Source organism: Ovis aries, chromosome X, assembly GCF_016772045.2.
Source record: "Ovis aries strain OAR_USU_Benz2616 breed Rambouillet chromosome X, ARS-UI_Ramb_v3.0, whole genome shotgun sequence".
In the NCBI taxonomy this organism is placed as follows: Eukaryota; Metazoa; Chordata; class Mammalia; order Artiodactyla; family Bovidae; genus Ovis; species Ovis aries.
The window spans coordinates 138,234,819-138,249,761 of NC_056080.1; the positions used below are offsets into that span (position 1 = coordinate 138,234,819).

General features: G+C 38.2%; 1 protein-coding gene across 7 annotated transcripts in view; it reads right to left on the bottom strand.

The window, feature by feature from the left end:
* Positions 1–14,943, bottom strand: part of DIAPH2 (diaphanous related formin 2) — a 1,000,797-nt gene that overhangs the window by 729,171 nt on the left and 256,683 nt on the right. The gene's annotated exons all lie outside the window — the stretch shown is intronic.

The following is a 14,943-nucleotide window of genomic DNA, read 5'->3' on the forward strand; positions in this document are numbered from 1 at the left end:
GAAATTCATCATTGACAAAACACGGTCATGCAGCTTCTAACACAAACGAGACCTAGAACACGTCCACCCCATCGAAATATTTTCTCATTTCCCTTTGCAATCAGTCATTTTTCTTTACTCCCAGCCATGTGGCAACCACGTATCTGGTTTGTGTCCCTATAGTTTTGCGTGCTCCAAAATGTAATTAGAAATGTAATCATACTGTATACAGGTTTTAGTGTCTGGTTTCCTTCACTTAGCACAAACAGGATATTCAACTATGTTGTTGCATGTACTACTAGTCCATCCCTTTTTACTGTATGTGTATAACACAATTTTTTTTCCATTCATCAATTGATGAATATCTGGGTTGTTCCCAGGTTTTCATGATTATGAACAAAGCTGCTATAAACATTCACATGTAAGTGTTTATGTAAGCATAAGTTTTCCTGCCTCCTGAGAAATCTGTATGGAGGTCACTATGCCTTTGACTGTGTGGATCACAATAAACTGTGGAAAATTCTGAAAGAGATGGGAATACCAGACCACCTGACCTGCCTCTTGAGAAATCTGTATGCAGGTCAGGAAGCAACAGTTAGAACTGGACATGGAACAACAGACTGGTTCCAAATAGGAAAAGGAGTACGTCAAGGCTGTATATTGTCACCCTGCTTATTTAACTTATATGCAGAGCACATCATGAGAAACGCTGGGCTGAAGGAAGCACAAGCTGGAATCAAGATTGCCGGGAGAAATATCAATAACCTCAGATATGCAGATGACACCACTCTTACGGCAGAAAGTGAAGAACTAAAGACCCTCTTGATGAAACTGAAAGAGGAGAGTGAAAAAGCTGGCTTAAAGCTCAACATCAGAAAACTAAGATCATGGCATCTGGTCCCATCACTTCAAGGCAAATAGATGGAGATACAGTGGAAACAGTGTCAGACCTTATTTCGGGGGGCTCCAAAATCACTGCAAATGATGATTGCAGCCATGAAATAAAAAGTTGCTTACTCCTTAGAAGAAAAGCTATGATCGACCTAGACAGCATATTAAAAAGAAGAGACATGACTTTGCCAAGAATGGTCTGTCTAGTCAAAGCTATGGTTTTTCCTTTAGTCATGTATGGATGTGAGAGTTGGACTACAGAGAAAGCTGAGTGCTGAAGAACTGATGCTTTTGAACTGGGGTGCTGGAGAAGACTCTTGAGAGTCCCTTGGACAGCAAGGAGATAAAACCAATCAATTCTAAAGGAAATCAGTCCTGAATATTCATTGGAAGGACTGATGCTAAAGATGAAACTCCAATACTTCAGCCACCTAATGCGAAGAACTGACCCATTGGAAAAGACCCTGATGCTGGGAAAGACTGAAGCAGGAGGAGAAGGGGACAACAGAGGATGAGATGGTTGGATGGCATCACCAACTCGATGAACATGAGTTTGAGCAAGCTCCAGGAACTGGTGGTGGACAGGGAGGCCTAGCATGCTGCATGCAGTCCATGCCCAACTCACAAAGAGTTGGCCACTAGTGAGTGACTGAAGTGAACTCGGCTGTTTCCAGGTTTTGATCATTATGAACAGTGCTGCAATAAACATTCATATGTAAGTATTTATGTAAGCATGCATTTTCATTTCTCTTTGGGAAAATAACTAGGGGAGGAATTATTAGGTTTTAAGATAAGTTTTTTGTTTTTTCTTTTTTTAATTTATTTATTTTTAACTAAAAGATAGTTGGTTTACAATATTGTGTTGGTAATCTTTTAAAACTGTTTTCCAAAGTGGCTAGACCATTTAGCATTCCTTCAGCAAAGCATGCATGTGCAGGAGTGCATAGTTAAGTCGCTTAAGTCATGTCTGACTCCTTGCTACCCTATGGACTCTAGCCCACCAGGCTCCTCTGTCCATGGGATTCTCCAGGCAAGAAGATTGGAGTAGGTTGTCATGACCTCCTCCAGGGCATCTTCCTGACCCAGGGATCAAACCCATGTCTCTTATTGTCTCCTGCATTGGCAGGCAGGTTCTTTACCACTAGCACCAAAAGTATAATAGTTGTAACTGCTTAAAATCCTTCAAACACTTCATATTGTCAACCGTTTTCACTTTAATCCTGAAAATGTTTTCACATAAAGAAACTGAGAAGAAAATTATTTAAGTAACTTGCAAAACATCATTCCACAAGTTAAATATCAGTTTAAGTACTCACTCCCACACACCTAGGTCTGATTCCAAAGCCCATGTTTATTTCAATCACACCATTAGAAATTACTAATAGAACCAGTACATGGTTTTCCATAACACCTGGCTAATGGCTCCAGCCAGAACTCACAGAAGAATCTGTGGTTCTTCCAGAATTGCATTGAGCTTAAACCTACATATCTATGTTTAGACAAAGAATTATATATTTTCTATTATTTAATAGCTTATTTCATTCATTTAGGTGTAATGGCTAGTTTTCAATGCACATGTTTCTTGTCTTTCAAAGTCCTAAGCTTCTTATCTATGAAATACTACCGAAGAAAAATATTTGGAAACTCCATCTAAAACTTGCAATCAAGATTTAAGCAGCAGCTTATTGGAAAGAACAGAGTTAGATGTAGTGAAAGGTTTTCGGTTTTTTTGGTCGTTATTGTTAATATGGGTTACAGCCCATAATCTCATTTCTTGGCATTAACACGTTGATGATTTGGGGACTTCTCTGTTGGTCCAGTGGTCAAAACTCCACACTCCCAGCACAGGGGGTCTGGGTTCAATCCCTAGTCAGGGAGCTAGATCTCACATGCTGCAACTAACGATCCTACTTGCCACAACTAAGGCATGGTGCAGCCAAATAAATAAATAATTTTTGACAAACATATTGGTAATTTTATTTCATCAAGTTACCTAAGTTAGGGTTGTCTTGACATGCTACATATCCACCATCATATTTGTAGTGATCACTTAACAGCAGACCAGGTAGAACAAATGAACCACCCAAACAAACAAACAAAAATAGAAAGATCACTGAGGACAGTTAATGTATGTGTGAGCAAGAGCCCAAGAAAAGATCTGAACACTGAAAAAGAAGCCAGGAAGATGTTCCAGGGAGGAAGAGGACTGACCCACAATGAGACAATATTTTCTGACCTTAGATATAAAAGGTATGGCTATATACCCTGATATTGCTCAAGAAGTTACAAATTAGAGATCTTTTCCCACGTTTACTCAGAGGTCAGAAATATAACTCTCCATTCATCAATGGGGTGTCTCTGTGAGATCACAGAGTGACATGGTTAAATATATAAGCTTTATAAGAAGACAGATCTAGGTTCCAATCCCATCTCTATCATATTCTAGCTGCGTTACTTTCGATCAGTTACTTAAAATCTCTAAGCATGTTTCCTTGTCTACAAAATAGGGATGAGAATAGTACCTATACCTCATAAGGCCTTTGTTACTATTAAATGAAATCATGTACAGTGAAGCTTGCATTAAGATATTTCTAAAAATGTTAAAAATAAAAAATTACTCAGTATTCATTTGAATCAGTTCTGATGAGATGGATGAAACTCTTATACTTATACAGTATACAACTATATATAAGATTTCCTCATTCACTTGAAGAAGTATGATTTTAGGACATATATCATGAAACATGTCAGAAGACTCTATGACAAGATGTTATGAGGGAGGTTTCATGTTTGGGAATGCATGTTTAAGTTAAAAAAATAAAAAAACTGCACTTCTCAAAATACAGTATGAATGGCATATTCAGAAAAGTATTTTAAGTATATGAAACATGCAGAAGACTCTAACAAGATACTAGAGGGACTCCCGGCAGTCAAGTGGTTAAGACTGCACTTCCAAAGCGGGGGTGGTCAGGGAAATAATCGCCTACTGCCACGTGGTATGCCCAAAATAAATAAATAAAAATAAAAAATAGATACTAGACTTCTACACGTTGACTTTTTAAAAAAGATTTCATGACTTGATATTTGGTACTCAAATCACATCACTTGCTTTCTTTACCTTGCTGTTATTCCACTTTCTGTATATTCATTACTATATTTAGTTCTGGCCAATTCACAGTGAAATAGACATAGAAGTCACAATGGTAGGGGAAGGGGAGAGGTGGAGATAAAAGTATATTTATAGTCCATGAGTAATTCTGGCAGAAAAATATCAAAACACATTAAGGTTCTAAAACAAAAATCTGCCCCAGGCTTTCAGAACTTCTGAAGTCATTATTTCTAAAGGGCCCACTTATACTCATTGGCATGCTCTAAATTAAAAAAAAAAAAAATTTATCTGTAATGAAAGTGTCAGAGGATTCATTGAACCCTATGGCCATGAGAAAGCAAGATTCTCCCCTCTCTGGCTCTCCAGGGCCAAAAATGTGAAGGAAACACTATAAATGTGCCTATTTTATGAGGGAATGAGATTCTGTTCCTTCACAGTCTCTAAAAGCATTAAACTCTTTTATCCATAAGTTGGCTATTTGGACCCTGAATTATTTAATTATAGTTCACATAAATATAACTTAAAATCAGACAGTGGATGGATGAGTTCAGTATTCTATATGTAAAACAGACATATAGGAAGTAGTGACTACATGCACGTTTATGATTAGACTCTGGATTCACGTCTTTCTGTCAAAAGGGTTAAAGCTAAAATTAGAAAGTGCTTTCCTGAGTCAGCAGTGACTGAGCTGGAAAACTCAGCAGTGGCCACAGGACTGGAAAAAGTCCATTTTGACTGAAACCCCAAAGAAAGGCAATGGCAAAGAATGCTCAAACTACCACACAGTTGCACTCATCTCACATGCTAGTAAAGTAATGCTGCAAATTCTCCAAGCCAGGCTTCAGCAGTATGTGAACTGTAAACCTCCAGATGTTCAAGCTGGATTTAGAAAATGCAGAAGAACCAGAGGTCAAATAGCCAACATCCGCTGGATTACTGAAAAGGCAAGAGAGTTCTGGAAAAATATCTATGACTATGTGGATCACTACAAACTGTAGAAAATTCTGGAAGAGACGGGAATACCAGACCAGCTGACCTGCCTCTTGAGAAATGTGTATGCAAGTGAGGAACCAACACTTAAAACTGGACATGAAACAACAGACTGGTTCCAAATAGGAAAAGGAGTAGGTTAAGGCTGTGTATTGTCACCCTGCTTATTTAACTTATATGCAGAGTACATCATGAGAAATGCTGGGCTAGAGGAAGCACAAGCTGGAATCGAGATTGCCAGGAGAAACATCAATAACCTCAAATAGGCAGATGACACCACCCTTATGGCAAAAAGTGAAGAAGAACTAGAGAGCCTCTTGATGAAAGTGCAAGAGGAGCGTGAAAAAGCTGGCTTAAAGCTCAACATTCAGAAAAATAAGATCATGTCATCTGGTCCCATCACTTCATGGCAAATAGATGGGGAAACAGTGGAAACAGTGGCTGACTTTATTTTGGGGGGCTCCAAAATCACCGCAGATGGTGACTACAACAATGACATTAAAAGACGCTTACTCCTTCAAAGAAAAGTTATGACCGACCTAGACAGCATATTAAAAAGCAAGAGACATGACTTTGCCAATAAAGGCCTGTCTAGTCAATGCTACGGTTTTTCCAATAGTCATGTATGGATATGAGGGTTGGACTATAAAGAAAGCAGAGTACCAAAGAATTGATGCTTTTGAACTGTGGTGTTGGAGAAGACTCTTGAGAGTCCCTTGGATAGCACAGAGATCCAACCAGTCTATCCTAAGGGAAATCAGCCCTGAATGTTCATTGGAAGGACTGATGCTAAAGCTGAAACTCCAATATACTGGCCACCTGATGCGAAGAACTGACTCATTTGAAAAGACCCTGATTCTGGGAAAGATTGAAGGTGGGTGGAGAAGGGGATAACAGAGGATGAGATGGTTGGATGACATCACCGACTCAATGGACATGAGCCTGAGTGAACTCCAGGAGTTGGTGATGGACAGGGAGGCCTGGCATGCTGCATACCATGGGGTCACGAAGAGTTGGACATGATTGAGCAACTAAACTGAATTGAACTGATCCTGAGTCCCATAAGCAGTAAAGGCAATGATTCTCATGTGCGGGCGTCCAATATTAGTCATGTCATCCCTTTATCACTGTTTGTGCACTGCTAAAGGCTAGTATAAAGGGTTATGTGTTCTGTACAAAGGATTTTATTTCCCTCTAATGGTGTTCTGTTCCCATGTGTAATCTCATACTACAACCCAAATCACAAGATCAAATAAAACAAATGATACTTCAGAGATTCGTCATGGAGTTGAGAAAGTTGGTAAAATTGCAAGATATAAAACAACTAATTCAAAGCATTGAGTAGACTTCAAAAATGATTCCAAATAGTGTTTACGTATTTTAAGACCAGGGAAACATCTTATTTTAACACGAATATTGCCAATGTAATATTTTTGAATGAAATTAAAACCAAACCTTAGTTTCTGGTCCCCATGGAAAGAAAAGGTCCTGGGGTGATTAAAAGCAATGTACAACCTAATGCAAGCAGTATCATACCTTCAATCCACAGGTCGATATCTCCAAAGAGTGGCCAAGAAAACCTTAGACTTTTCAGCATTTTTAAACTATTATTTGTTCAGCTAAATCAACTTCATAGATAATTCTACTATCAATAGCATACCACCATGAAAAAATAAATGTTAACAACAAAAACAAAATGGATTTGTATATGCTATGACGGCCCTGGTCTTAAAACTTACATCCACTCAGGTTTGTCTACATGAAAGCAAATACAGTACCCTTCAGCATTTCAATGTCCTTCAAAACTATTTATCATGGTAGATTAGTGCATCAACTATTTCTGACCAAGTTAAAATATCTATTATCACACTGCCATTTCCAGATATCTGTGCATGTTCTTTTGAAGCATGACATTCAATGACCACTTATTTCACCTGATTCATAAAAAGGTTGAATATGTCAATTTTCCAGCTCTGCCTCTTAGTCCTTTTGAATTCAATACTGAAACAGATTATAATTTCCTTAGAAAATACCAAAGAAGACAATCCATCTCTCCCTATATCCTCTCGTTTTTGCTTTAAGAGGGTTTTACCTGGCTCATTCATTCTCTCCATCAGGTCTCACTGGAAAAATCCTGCTCTGTTTCATGCTACTCACAAATTTTTCTTTTAAGAATTCCTCACAAAGGAGGAAATGTGTGTGCTTTTTAGTTGTTCTTGGGTCAGGAATTACCCTGGAGAAGGAAATGGCAACCCACTCCAGTACTCTTGCCTCGAGAATTCCAGGGACAGAGGAGCCTGGCAGGCTACCGTCCGTGGGATCACAGAGAGTTGGACATGACTGTGGGACTAACTTTCTTTCTCTCTTTACTAAATAAAACCAAATTTCTCTTAAATATTTACAACAAATTGTAAACACCTTACATACAAAAATCTCCTAAAGGCAATAGTTTAAGTAAAATTCTCCTTCAAAGGGTAAAAGATTATTATTGATTAAAATCACTTTCTTAAGCTCTCAAAATATTTTGGAGACAGTCATAATGACTTAAGTCCAAATCTTTTAAAATGTCGAAGAGGTTACAGAATAAAGAATATTTTTATCCCCACTCTCCATTAAAAATATTGCTAGAAAAAGATATAAGAGATGGCCTTAGCCCACAGCAACAATGAAAACAAAATGTACAAAAAATGTGAATAAAATTAAAAATAGAATCTTAAGTTTATAGTAAGTAGAGGGGAAGCAGGGAAAAAGATCATTCCAAATATTCAAACATAAGCTGGTCATATTTTAAATATTCTTCATATGTTTGAATTTTGAGTATAATTATGTCAGGACACTTAAAAACCACTTAACTAAAGTCATCTTCTTAGTGACGTAACCAGTCAAACTTAAAATGTTAACTTTCATAAAAAAATGTATTCGTTTATTTTCCTAAGCTAAGTAATATGGTTAAAACTCTATCACACACTCCTCAGGACATTCAATTTCTTTTAATAGTGGAATTTTGTTAAAATGAACTTACTCCAGGAAATCATATTCCTAATCTATAAACCCTGGAAATGAAAGAGAGCTGCCATCAAGTTAATCTGCTATGAATAAGGTAAGAAGTTCTTTGAATGCAAGGAGGAAAACAGAAAGGCATAGAACACACCAGCACACATTGCCATTTTCCCTACACTAATCTGCATGTTATACTGAATGGTTCTGGTGGGCAAGAGAGAAGGTCAGTGAATATTCCTTCATGGTAACAGGGGTAAGGAGAGTTGAAAGATAATTACCATTTGATGACTGAACAACAGAAAGGCAACAGTCCTTCTCACCTACATAATTAAAGACTCATTATAGGGTGTGATAGCTATGTAGACAAAGATCAAAGAAATTTAATGTTCATGAATACTTTTAGCACAGGGTAGCTCTTAGAATGCAAGCAGGTCAAACCAGTCAATCCTAAAGGAAATCAGTCCTGAATATTCAATAGAAGGACTGAAGCTGAAGCTCCACTACTTTGGCCACCTGATGTGAAGAGCTGACTCATTAGAAAAGACCCTGAGGCTGGGGAAGATTGAAGGCAGGAGGAGAAGGGGTCAACAGAGGACAAGACGGTTGGATGGCATCTCTGACCCAATGGACATGAGTTTGAGCAAGCTCTGGGATACAGTGAAGGAGAGGGAAGCCTGGCATGCTGCAGTCCATGGGGTCGCAAAGAGGTGGACACGACTGAGCAAATGAACAACAACCAACAGGTAGTAACAGTCGAGAGTAATACTAGAAGTATTTGTCACCACAGGCACAACTTAGGGACTGAACAACAACAAAGAATCAAAGAATCTGCAATCAAACCACAAAGAATCCACAATCAAACCTCAAAGAATCATTTCTTCAGGTCCTCATGGTAGATGTTAAAAACTTCTTAGCAAGTTCAAATGTTTCATTGTCTCAGAATGTGATCTATAATGTTAATTTTCTGGTCTTTTCTAGTTTATCTTCATGCAATATTTTAAAATCTCTTTCTTCCAAAACTGAGAAAAATACTGTTATGTATCTGTATGTACATACATGCACTCTTAAAATAGTTAAATATCTTAATACCTTCACTTTTAATCAATTTTTTCAAAGCATAATCATTCAACAATGAACAGTTAGAATCCTTAATAACCCCACATTAAACACCTTGATAATTCTTAAGCCTTATCTAACAGAAATTAAACCCCAAAAGCTCACTATTTTTCTCTCCTACTGTGATATAAATGACCTAAAGCAATGACAACAAAACAAAACAAAATTATAAACTTTACATGGAATGGAGATAAAACCTTTATAGGGTTACAGTACAGCATAAAGTTCCTAAGTAAAAAAAATATGAACCTTCTACTATATTCAACCTGGCTTGCACTCATTTTCAGAAAAATCTAGAAACATAGCTACTCCTAAAAGTTAAACATTTGATGTCTTTTAAAACCTATGAATGCTTTTTAAAGGAAGCATTATGCTTTAATTGCTGAAGTAACTTTGACCTCTTTCAAAAATGCAAAGACTTTCTTTTCAATTAGAACAAGTAAAAACCACAACAAACACTAAAAACTTTAACATGGTTTTATCTTCATATATAAACAAACTTCCATGAAAGAATATGAACTAATAAGAGTCGTTTAATCAAACTAAGTTACTCCATACTGCTCCTTCATTTTACACATGAAGAAAAGAAGCAATTTCATTGAATTGTCTTAGATCATGAGGGTTTTTAACACCATAACAATGATTGGAATCAATCAATCCTCAGTCATTACATACCTCCCATTCAACTATATTATCAACAATTAACAAATATATCACCAATTAGTGATTATGAGTGTTTTAGGCTATTTTCCTTTCATGAAGGAATACCAGGCGCCAGGTAAAAATTTATCTAAATATCGTCAATGTGTATATTTAAACATGAAAGCAATACAAGTGAAGTGTTTTTTGTTTGCTTTTAAATTTATTATGGAATCAAGAAGCAAGAGAAACTTTAGGTAATAAACACATTGGAGATATTCAAACATATATATACTTGCTTTCTACTTCCCATATACCAGTGAATAAAATAGTTGCTTGCTCAGCATAGATACAGAGCCTTCTCATGTTGCAATTCATTATTATAGTTGTAGACATACCAATGACATACAGTAAATACTCACTTCAAAAAATGTACCAAATGTTAACTGATATCTGGCTTGACACAAAAATACTAGTATTAGGAAGCACTTGCAAAAATGGAGCCACTCAACTTTCAGTTCAGTTCAGTTCAGTCGCTCAGTCATGTCCGAGTCTTTGTGACCCCATGGACTGCAGCACATCAGGCCTCCGGGTCTATCACCAATTCCTGGGGTTCACACAACCACAAGTCTATCAAGTCAGTGATGCCATCCAACCATCTCTTCCTCTGTACTCCCATTCTCCTCCTGCCCTCAATCTTTCCCAGCATCGGGGTCTTTTCAAATGAGTCAGCTCTTTGCATTAGGTGGCCAAAGAATGGGAGTTTCAGCCTCAACATCAGTCATTGCAATGAACACCCAGGACTGATCTCCTTTAGGATGGACTGGTTGGATCTCCTTGCAGTCCAAGGGACTCTCAAGAGTCTTCTCCAACACCACAGGTCAAAAGCATCAATTCTTCAGTGCTCAGCCTTCTTTACAGTCCAACTCTCACATCCATACATGACCCCAGGAAAAGCCATAGCCTTGACTAGACGGACCTTAGTTGGCAAAATAATGTCTCTGCTTTTGAATATGCCATCTAGGTTGGTCATAACTTTTCTTCCAAGGAAGCGTCTTTTAATTTCATGGCTGCAATCACCATCTGCAGTGATTTTGGAGCCCCCAAAAATAAAGTCTGACACTGTTTCCACTGTTCCCAATCTATTTCCCATGAAGTGATGGGACCAGAAGCCATGATCTTGTTTTCTGAATGTTGAACTTTGAGCCAACTTTTCCACTCTCCTCTTTGACTTTCATCAAGAGGCTTTTTAGTTCCTCTTCACTTTCTGCCATAAGGGTGATGTCATCTGCCTATCTGAGGTTATTGATATTTCTGCCGGCAATCTTGATTCCAGCTTGTGCTTCTTCCAGCCCAGCGTTTCTCATGATGTACTCTGCATATAAGTTAAATAAGCAGGGTGACAATATACAGCCTTGACCTACTCCTTTTCCTATTTGGAACCAGTCTTGTACCATGTCCAGTTCTAACTGTTGCTTCCTGACCTGCATACAAATTTCTCAAGAGGCAGGTCAGGTGGTCTGTATTCCCATCTCTTTCAGAATTTTCCACAGTTTACTGTGATCCACGTAGTCAAAGGCTTTGGCATAGTCAATAAAACTTTAGTTTATTCAACTTTAGTTTAGGAATAAAAGTTCTTGGTTACAGTGGTCAATCATCTTAAGTTTGCTTCTGATAGAGTTTAGAACATAATACCCCAAAATATGGCACTCTAGCATATTCAATATCTTAAGCTGAAGGACTAAGAAAAGGACTGAAGCAAGAAAGTCACTATGACCTCATTCTTCCCCAGCCCACCCCTCTTCTTCTCTGAAAGCAGGAGAGAAATCTTCCATGAGAAAGGTACCCATCCTGCCTGTAACTCTAGGAGGGAAGGCATTTGTGCCATCTGACACAGGGAATTAAGGACACAGAAGCCTGTATATATTAACTTTGTTAAACTAACCCTTAGCTTCCTAGTTACTTCTTCATCATGTACTACCCCTAGCCCAAATCCCTTGGTCTTGTCATTTTATCACAAATTTATTGCTTCTTTGTCTAAAAGGTATAAAAGGTTTTGATTTTGTTCAGTTCTTTGGGTCTCCTTTCTCTTGTGAAATCTCCAATGTTTATGTACCAAAAAAAAAAAAAACTGGTAAAATTTGTATTCTTTTCTCCTGTTAATTTTTATTACGCTAATTTGCAGACCCAGCCAGAGACTCTGAGACGGTCGGGTTTACATTTTCCTCCTCTACACTTCCAGCTAACTTCCTTAACTTTGCTAACCCTCTGTGCTTTGCCTTGCTCACTCTGGCTATACTAAACTTTTAACAAATGCAATGAACTCTTATTTTGCTGGATAGATCAGTTCCTCTGCCAATTCCTGTCTGCAAATGGAATGAGGCCTGAGTTAGAGTACTGACAATGGAAACACAAAAACTATGCAACAGATATGTCAAATAAGAATGGGAAAGATGATGAATAGGAGTGTCAAAGATGAGCCTGTATCATACACACAAGGTTCACAGCCAAATCCTTGAATAGATGGATGAGTGTTCTAAGTCCAGAATCATGCTTACCTAAGCGCCACAGTGTGTGTTCAGAATGGTGCTTCTAATCTCCGCAGTACTATTTGATCATTCATATTTATCTAGCATCTCGCCTTTCAATATGTTTCAAAAATTTCCAACCACATATCTGAAAAATTAATATGTGTGTATAATCTGTTCTTCACCCTCAAGATTAACTCTTCTATAGCTGACCCTACTTTTATTACTCTAATTTTCCAAGATTATTTGAAAGACTTGAGAAATGCATGAAGGTGAATATTTGCACCAAACTATTGTCATGAGCAAATTAAGACACATGATTTCAACCTGTGAAATCAGTATTATAATTTATAAACAATATGAAATAATAGCAGAAACCAAAATTAGTGAAAAGCTCACATAGGAATAGCTCAGCGTTACGTATCCTGTATCCTATTTCTGGGAGAAAGTATCAGTCAGTTCAGTCGCTCAGTCGTGTCCAACTCTCCGACCCCATGAATCGCAGCACGCCAGGCCTCCCTGTCCATCACCATCTCCCGGAGTTCACTCAGACTCACGTCCGTCGAGTCCGTGATGCCATCCAGCCATCTCATCCTCAGTCATCCCCTTCTCCTCCTGCCCCCGATCCCTCCCAGCATCAAGTATATGACAAAAAAAAAAAAAAAAAAAAAAACTGACAGAGAGAAGTTTTTTCTTTCAAGGTACAAAACATGTCATAACATCAGAGGATATCCCCAGGGCAATATCCCATACCGTTTACATTTAAAATATTTTGCCATTTTAATTGATGTTTATAATGCTCACCTCAACAACACTACAAAACTCTTTAACATTTTCTTTATCAAAGAAAAATGCTTAATGTAGTTTCAGTGTTGGAGTCATTTCAGGGTATTCTTATTCTTGAACAAATGCTAATTCACATATGGAAATTTATGATAACTCAGTTTTTTGAAATCCATTTAACACTCTAGCACTTAGTCTTCAATACTTTTTGATGAATGAATATTAAATACAAAAATTTAAGAAATGATCTCCAGAACTCTCTTGGAAGCCGGTATTAAGGATGCTATGGTACCCTTAGAATCCACGTGCAATGTGGATTTGATCCCTGGGTTGGGAAGTTCCCCTGGAGAAGAGAATGGCTACCTACTCCAGTATCCTGGCCTGGAGAATTCCATGGACTACAGTCCATGGGGTCACAAAGAGTCAGACATGACTGAGCTACTTTCGCACACATTCATATATGAAAACCTAGAGAAGGAAACGGCAATTCACTCCAATATTCTTGCCTGAGAATCCCATGGACAGAGGAGCCTGGCAGGCTACAGTCCATGGGGTCGCAAAGAATTGGACAAGACTGTCGACTTCACTTCCACTTTCAGAACAATATTCAGTACTCAGGTCTCATTCTCCAAAACAGAATTAGACCCAATCTGCATATTTTCAGTAATGCTGGGTGCTGCAAAACAGACCTAACAGATATGAGTGGATTGATTCTGGACTTAGAAAGGTTTGAGATTCATATTCATATGGCAAACTACTAAGCTAGCCGTCTCACTTGAAGCTGACTTACATTTTCAAAGTGCACTACAGCGTTATACTCCCTTCTATGTTCTCCCTTCATGGATTCCATCTCAATAGAAGATTTTCAGGTTTCAACTGCCTGATGTGAGAGGCCACACATCTATAGCTTTGCTGACCAAGTAGGAAATCTCCCCAAATGAGTTGTCCATTATCTGACACCAGTCGAACAGCCAGGGTCATAGAGCAAACACTGTTATCTATTGCACAAGGATTTTCTTTCAATTGACTGCACAGAATACCTGCACTCCAGGTGCTAGCTGGCATCTTAATCGTGAATTGTCAGCTATCCAGCTCCTATCAAAAGTCCAACAGAGATGATAGATATTCCAGAGGGAGAGCCTCAGGGACATTTCTCAAGTACATTTTGGTAGCAGCTTAGATTATGGGGAAGCTGTACACCAGTATTATTACTCTGGGTTTTTGTAGAAATACCATGACTTTATTTATTTATTTTTTTAACTCAGTGGAGGAAATGGACATTCAAAATCCTCTGTACTTTATGGAAAACTATCCAAGACTCAGTTCTACTGTGTTGTTCAATACCTCTCATCTAGACAAACAAAATAAAATTCTCTCAGCTTAGAATTAGAAAGAATGTCTTTACCTGGAAAAAATAAATGCAATATCATTCATCAGATAAGTTATATGTATTAATATTCTGCCATCTTCCCCCCTGGGCTACAGGGTAGATTGGAACCATTTTATACTCAAATCACTACCTGGCATTGTCCTAGGCATTTTATATGTATTAATATTCTGCCATCTTCCCCCCTGGGCTACAGGGTAGATTGGAACCATTTTATACTCAAATCACTACCTGGCATTGTCCTAGGCATTTTGAAAACTACCAGGTTTACTTGGAGCTTATATGTTTATCCGGACTTCCCTGGTGGCTCAGACGGTAAAGCGTCTGTCTACAATGTGGGAGACCCAGGTTCAATCCCCGGGTCAGGAAGATCCGCTGGAGAAGGAAATGGCAACCCATTCCAGTACTATTGCCTAGAAAATGGCATGGACAGAGGAGCCTGGTAGGCTACAGTCCATGGGGTCGCAAAGAGTCGGACACGACTGAGCAACATTCTTATATGTTTATCCACATCTTAGTGG